We start from the raw sequence: 6,883 nt of genomic DNA, 5'->3' as shown, positions 1-6,883 counted from the left end.
TATTGCTAGGGAGTGCCCCCCACTTGAGTGCCTACGGTATCCCTACATTTCTTACAGTTTCCATTTTGATTTGAAGGAAACTTTAAGCCATGGAATCACACCATTAAAAATATACAACTGCGTTTTAGAATATTTTCTCCTTAGTGAATATGAATTGAAAACTTATAAAGGTGTTTCCATTTTACTAACAAATTATAAATGTTTAAACAATACCATATGCTTAACTTGGCTACAAACTGTACAGTCAAATTACTTTCATTTTACTACTACCGCTTTATTAATTTACTCCTTTACTAATATTTCTAAAATATTACAAACAAATGACAGACTTGTACTGAATAATATCATGTATAAAGCAATTCTACAAAAGGTAGACAAATCAGCACTCAAAGCAATTTTTTTTTTTTCTGACCAGTAAGGGGATTGCAACCCTCGGCACGGTGTGGTCCACACCACACTCAGCCAGGGAGCGCACTGGCCTTTCCTATAGGATCTGAACCTGCGGCCTCGGCGCTACCAGCGCTGCACTCTCCCGAGTGAGCCATGGGGCTGGCTCTCAAAACAACCTTTATGAAAAATATTTCTTCAATCTTCAAATTAAAATTATAAAAATTCATCATTTTAGCTGTCTTAAAAAACAAAAGAAATATATTCTCCAAATGGAATAAAGTGTTATTTTCCCTTCTCCCAACTACTTATATAAGGATGGTAACAACCCTTTTAATTTTTAAACCCAAGTTAGTTTCAGGAACATTTCAAAAAAAATTGTTTTGGTGACAATGTCTCAACAAAAAGCCTCTCCATTTATTTTTCAAAAGTTTCAAATAGTGTCAATAAACTGACTAGTACAAAAATTGATATACACTGTGTTTTTAAAGGCCTTTTGGACTGTGTTTAGTAGTAAGCAGGCTGCTCGTGTATCTTGGGAGAGGTCAAACGGCGCTGGGGAAGGGGAAAAGGAGCTTGCTTTCCATTGCTGTGTGCATGCAACAAGCAGCAAAACAGCAAAGTTACTCCAGTTAGCTTGTACTCAGCTGTGCTTTCTGTTAAAGGACATAATACAAATGGAGAAGGGAAAATGCATCACAGATCTAACACAGATGGTTATTGGCACAATAAGAATACAGATAAAAACGTCAAAGCTATTTACAAAAGAAAATATGAAGTACAGGCAATAACCAAAAATCAGATTTTTTAAAAAAGTTAATTCTAGTATTCTCTGCTTCAGGAAATCATCTTTATAATCTGATGTAACCTGAAATTGTTTTGTTGCAAATACTTAAAACCTCAAAATCAAATAGTTGGACTTCTTTATAAAAATATAACAATATAAAGATAGTTGAAGAAATTTTAAATACAATTTTCTTTTATTTAGGATGACAACAGGACAACCACAGAACAGTTTAAGGCTGTGTTTTGAAGCTTCCTGAATTATTTTCCAAATTATTCACAAAAGCATATTAAAATAATTTTTTCTTACAAATCCACATATTTGAAATTTGGGTATGAAAACAAAAGGATGACTCTTTCAATCATACCAAATATTCTTTATTATGATAAACAAGAATCTAACTTACGCTAAATATTCTGAAAATCAAGAGATGTCATCTCCTCTTATAATCTCCATTAAAGTTTTAAACAGAAAAGCCAAATCATTTAACTCACTCTCTTCTACAAAACCTTAATTAATGTATTTTATTTAAAATTTCAGTTTGACCTGATGCAAAGGCCACACTATAAGCACTAAAAAAAACCTAATGCTCACCTAGGACTAAAACCCTCACAATTAAGCCATATTTCTTCTTCCTCTCATCACTGCAGAAGCAAAGTAAAATCTTAAACAAAGCTATAAACATTTCTACTAATAGACCACTAAACCTCAGAATATAATTTAGCTTAATGACCTCACAACCTACCTGTAAATATTAGGACCAAGTAAGCCAAATACAGAGCTAATGAAGTGAATTTTTAAATTCTAGTGTCATAATTACATGTGAATTTCTTCATTCTATCTTATAATTCACGAAATAAACCGCCATCAGTATTGCTACCAGAATGATTTAAAAAGAAGACAATTTCTAGTTTTCCCACAAAACAGCCTACCTGCCAGAAGAAGATCCATTTAATGAATTTTGAAGATTTGGAATATTTGAACCTAGGGACAGATTTGAGTTTCCCTGCTGAGAACTCCCATTGACTGGGCTACCATTACCTTTCAGAATACCAGTGCACTTCCAATTGTCCATATAATTAGCTGAAAAGAAAATGGTCAAATACATTAACGTGATTAATACCTATGCGCAAGGGCACAAATCTGTACCTGTGTCCTTAAAATACAATTAAAGAAATGAGAGAGAAGCTATGGGCTACATTTCTTTCAGGATAAACATTAAAGACCTTTTTAAGATGAAATACAGATTAAGTATCCCTTATCCAAAATGCTTGGAACCAAAAATGTTTTAAATTTTGATTTTTTTTTAGAAGTTTGGCATATTTGCATACACATCATGAGATATTTTGGGGATGGGACCCAAGTCTAAACATGAAATTCACTTATGTTTCATATATTCCATATATACATAGCCTGAGGTAACTTTACACAATATTTTAAAATAATTTTGTGCATGAAACAAAGTTTGTGTACACTGAACCATTAGAAAGCAGAGGTGTCACTATCTCAGCCACCCATGTGGACAGTCCGGTTGTCTGGCATCCCCGTAATTCCTGATTCTAAATTTATGTGCTACCCATAAGCAATAATTTTCTTACACTTATTCACACATAAGTATTTAACAATAAAAAATATGACATACCATTAACACAGTGAAAAAAAAATGTGTTCGGGGTAACTAAGCAGCACAGTAGCATCACCAGAACACCTGTGTCAGCTGTTAAACAACAAACAAGGGTAGGCTGAATAAACCATGTGTTATGCACCTGCGTTTTGACTGCGACCTGTCACATGGGGTCACATGTGGAATTTTCTATTTGTAGCATCTTGTCAGTGCTCAAAGTTTCGGATTTTGGAGCTTTTGGATTTCAGATTTTCAGATTAGGGATGCTCAACCCATATGTATTAACAATTTTTTTAAGTGATTAGGGATGCTCAACCTGTATGTATTATCTCAGTTTTAACAATTTTTTAAGTTTCAAAGAATTACTAATTTAAAAAACATAAAGCTTTTATCACCCACTTCCCTTCCTTACAAGATAAATTATTAGCAGAGACCATTCTCTAAGCTACCACGTTATCACATTATGAAGTTAATATCAAAATAAAATCTTTGTCTTCATAATAATGAATGTCCTTACATATATGTGTAAGGTAGTGGAGTTGTCTTCTGGGTAATGCAAGCATAAGTTATCTGGGTGCCTAACAATGTCTTCAGAAATGAATGTAGGTAAGGCCGGCCCGTGGCTCACTCGGTAGAGTGCGGTGCTGATAACACCAAGGCCACGGGTTCGGATCCTATATAGGGATGGCCGGTTTGCTCACTGGCTGAGCGTGGTGCTGACAACACCAAGCCAAGGGTTGAGATCCCCTTACCGGTCATCTTTTTAAAAAAAAAAAGAAAGAAAGAAATGAATGTAGGTAACTAAACATTTGGACTTTGAGTGGTTTATTCAAAATGGCCCTAATTCTTTGAATGCAAATTTGGTCACTGGAGACAATAAGCCCAGGAAACCCAAGTTAGGGAGCCTGTTGGGATGCTGCTTGGTGGTCCTAAGGCCCAGAGTTAGAAAAGAACAACAAAGCTCTTAAAATCAAATTACACTGAGGAAAGGAAGGTCTGGGCTGGTTCTACCACAGCCTAATATGTATTTGGGAGTCCCTCCAGCTTAGCCAAACTGCACTTTGGAAAACAATAACTGCTCAGGGTAAATGAACTAAGACAGCTATAATTTTGGATGCTCAGTATGAGACGCCACCTACTGCGGTGATACACAAATCATGGACACCTCTGCCCAATGCGTAAACATTCATGGAAAAGTGCAGAACCAAGCTACAGGGACCACAATCAGTATCAACTGACCAGATCGAGTTCTCTCTCAGCCTAGCACTTGTAAGAAACTTTCAGAATCAGGGCCCCACGGTTCTTGAATTTCGGGGAATTGGAGAGAGGAAGTGGGGAGAAATTGGATTTTCTCCTGTTCAGGACTGGTTATCTAAAGCAATTCTTTAATAAAACAAGAGATATCTGTAGTCCGATCCTGAGTTTGTAGAGCAGTCACTCAAGTTACATATACGGTTAATGGTATCTTTTTATTACAGACACTGCATATTCTGTTATAACTACCTCCAAGTTACATATACGGTTAATGGTATCTTTTTATTACAGACACTGCATATTCTGTTATAATTACCTTAGTTTTAAAAGTTGCTTTGTTCCACACAGAACTTAAAAAATAATTAAATTAGTCATTAACTGCTATGAACTAGGTAAACTGATATTCAAAATAACATAAATGAGGATATTAATTTAAAAGTAGCTGTAAAGACCATTTTTTTTCAGAATATTTCAGTTTACACTCTTCAGTGAAATTTCTAAAGTAGAAATATAAAGCAACAATTCTCTCTTCACTGAACCCTTACCTCTCCAGTCTCACACAGCCGTCACCTCCTGACGACGCCAGCACTGTTGCTGCCACATTCCAAGGCCAAGGCGGATGTACGGTACACTCACTCGCCAGACCTGAGAGTTAGGATTATCAAACTGAGCCACTATATGGATTTCATATTTCGTTGGCCCACCAGAAACTTAATAAAAATAATTTTCTGAGGAATTCTGAGGAAAAATTATATATATATATATATACATGCTGTTCTAAATAAAAAATACAAATGGCCTCGTGTACTTACCACATTATTTTATAATAATCCCCCCCCCCACCCCTTGGCCCTGGAGCTGGGCCACGTCATTTTCATTTGACTCCCCAGGACCGGGAGTGATCCCAGCACATAAGTGATATTCAGTGACTGTTTCAAGGAAGAAAGAAACAACAAAAGAGGATTTTATTCCCACAAACAATGATGAGGAATAAAATAGATGATAATTAATTTAAAAAGGAAGGATGGCAGGAAAGAAGAATGGAAGGACGCAAGGAGGAAAAACGGAAAGAAAACTGAAAACCACAATTCAAAATTAAAGCTAAACAGGTTATTTACAGGAACATCTCAATGCTAATTTAGTTTTCCCTAAGTAGACTGCCATTTATTTGTTTAAACATCCACAGAGTACCACTTAATTAGTTGTTAGTATTAACCTAAGTAAACACAGTTAAGAGAATATAAACCTCCTCTCTTTACTCAATTCCCAATCCCAAGTCATATATTTATACGTAAAATGTTCATTAAAGATTTCATTCTTCAGATCTTTTTTACCTCCACTCTCTCCCCCACCCATAAAGATAATGAGAAAGCAAGAGTATTTTCAAATTCAGAATTGTTTTTAAAGCTCACCTCATAGGCTTTAATGTAAAAATTCTCACATCTATGGTTGCTACTGCTAGAATATGGAAAGATCTTCCCAAGTTCAGAGCAAATGCAATATCATGTACAGGATTAGTGACTGTCATAAGAGTTTCAGCTTTTGCATATTTTCTAATAAAAAAATCACATACAATTTACACTAAAAATTTCAGAAATGATTTTGCAAAAATCCACACATAAATGTACCTCAAATTTTTTTCATACTGCTCACAATCAAACAGTGCCTACCTCTGTAGTGGCCTGAAAATAAAGGACAGAAGAAAGATACGTCCAAGTCCTAACCCCCAGCACTTGTGAATGTGACCGTATTCAGAAAAAGGGTCTTTGCAGATGTAATTAATGATCTCAGGATGAGATCATCCTGGATTTAGGGTCGGCCTATGTCCAATGTCCAGTGTCCTTATAAAAGACAAAAGAGGAGAAACAGACACACAGAGAAGGCCATGTGAACACAGCGACAGAGACTGGAGTTATGTTGCCACAAGCCAAGGAACTCCTGGCTCCAACAAAGCTGCAAGAGGCAAGGATTTCAGAGGAAGCACAGCCCCACCAACACCTTGATTTCAGATTTCTGGCCACCAGAACTGGGAGTGAGTAAATTTCCGTTAAGCCACCCAGTTTGTGGTAATTTGTTATGGTAGCCATAAGAAACTAATATAGCCTCCCAGATTTCCTCCTTTGATAATACAAGTTTAACTTAAAACAGCGTAGTACAGGGCCGGCCCGGTGGCGCACTGGAGAGTGCGCCGCTTGTGAGCACGGCAGCGCTCGGTGGAGACCGGTCCCGTTGCCGGTCCCCGGTATGGGCGCAACACCGAGGTTGTGATCCCGTTACCGGTCATTAAAAAAAAAACAAAAAAACAGTGTAGTAAAAATTTAATTAGAATAGGTCTTGATTTATTTGCAATTAATTTTTTTTTTTTTTTAAAGATGACCAGTAAGGGGATCTTAACCCCTGACTTGGTGTTGTCAGCCCCATCCTCAGCCAGTGAGCGAACCGGCCATCCCTATATGGGATCCGAACCTGCGGCCTTGGTGTTATCAGCACCGCACTCTCCCGAGTGAGCCACGGGCCGGCCCGCAATTAATATCTTTTTTAAAGAAAGGGTAATGAATTTCCTAAGTATTTGAATATAAATAAAAAAGTAAAGCTGATAAAAAACAGGAACTAAGTTTGTGATAACAGGAAACTATGCCAAAGTCTATTTCATTCTTACAATTCTATTTCTTTGTCTGTAAATAGAGAATAAGAGGACAATAAAGGAGATGGCAGATCAGAGTTTCCTATTAGGTTCTATGTCTTCATTGAATATCATGAACAGAACTGAAGCAAGCAACCCTGTGTATAGGACGGGGGGCAGAGAGATTTCCCCATCCCACCTTTCTACTACC

General features: G+C 36.8%; 1 long non-coding RNA gene across 1 annotated transcript; it reads right to left on the bottom strand.

Moving 5' to 3' along the window:
* Window positions 1–1,344: 1,344 nt before the first annotated feature.
* Window positions 1,345–4,657, bottom strand: LOC103583345. Its single transcript, XR_549852.1, has 2 exons — window positions 4,595–4,657; window positions 1,345–2,254 (listed from the first exon to the last, which is right to left on the bottom strand). It is a non-coding gene; the product is annotated as an uncharacterized LOC103583345 (long non-coding RNA).
* Window positions 4,658–6,883: the final 2,226 nt, after the last annotated feature.

Source organism: Galeopterus variegatus, unplaced genomic scaffold (genome assembly GCF_000696425.1).
Source record: "Galeopterus variegatus unplaced genomic scaffold, G_variegatus-3.0.2 Scaffold22015, whole genome shotgun sequence".
Taxonomy (NCBI): Eukaryota; Metazoa; Chordata; class Mammalia; order Dermoptera; family Cynocephalidae; genus Galeopterus; species Galeopterus variegatus.
This window is presented reverse-complemented; position numbering and strand designations above follow the sequence as displayed.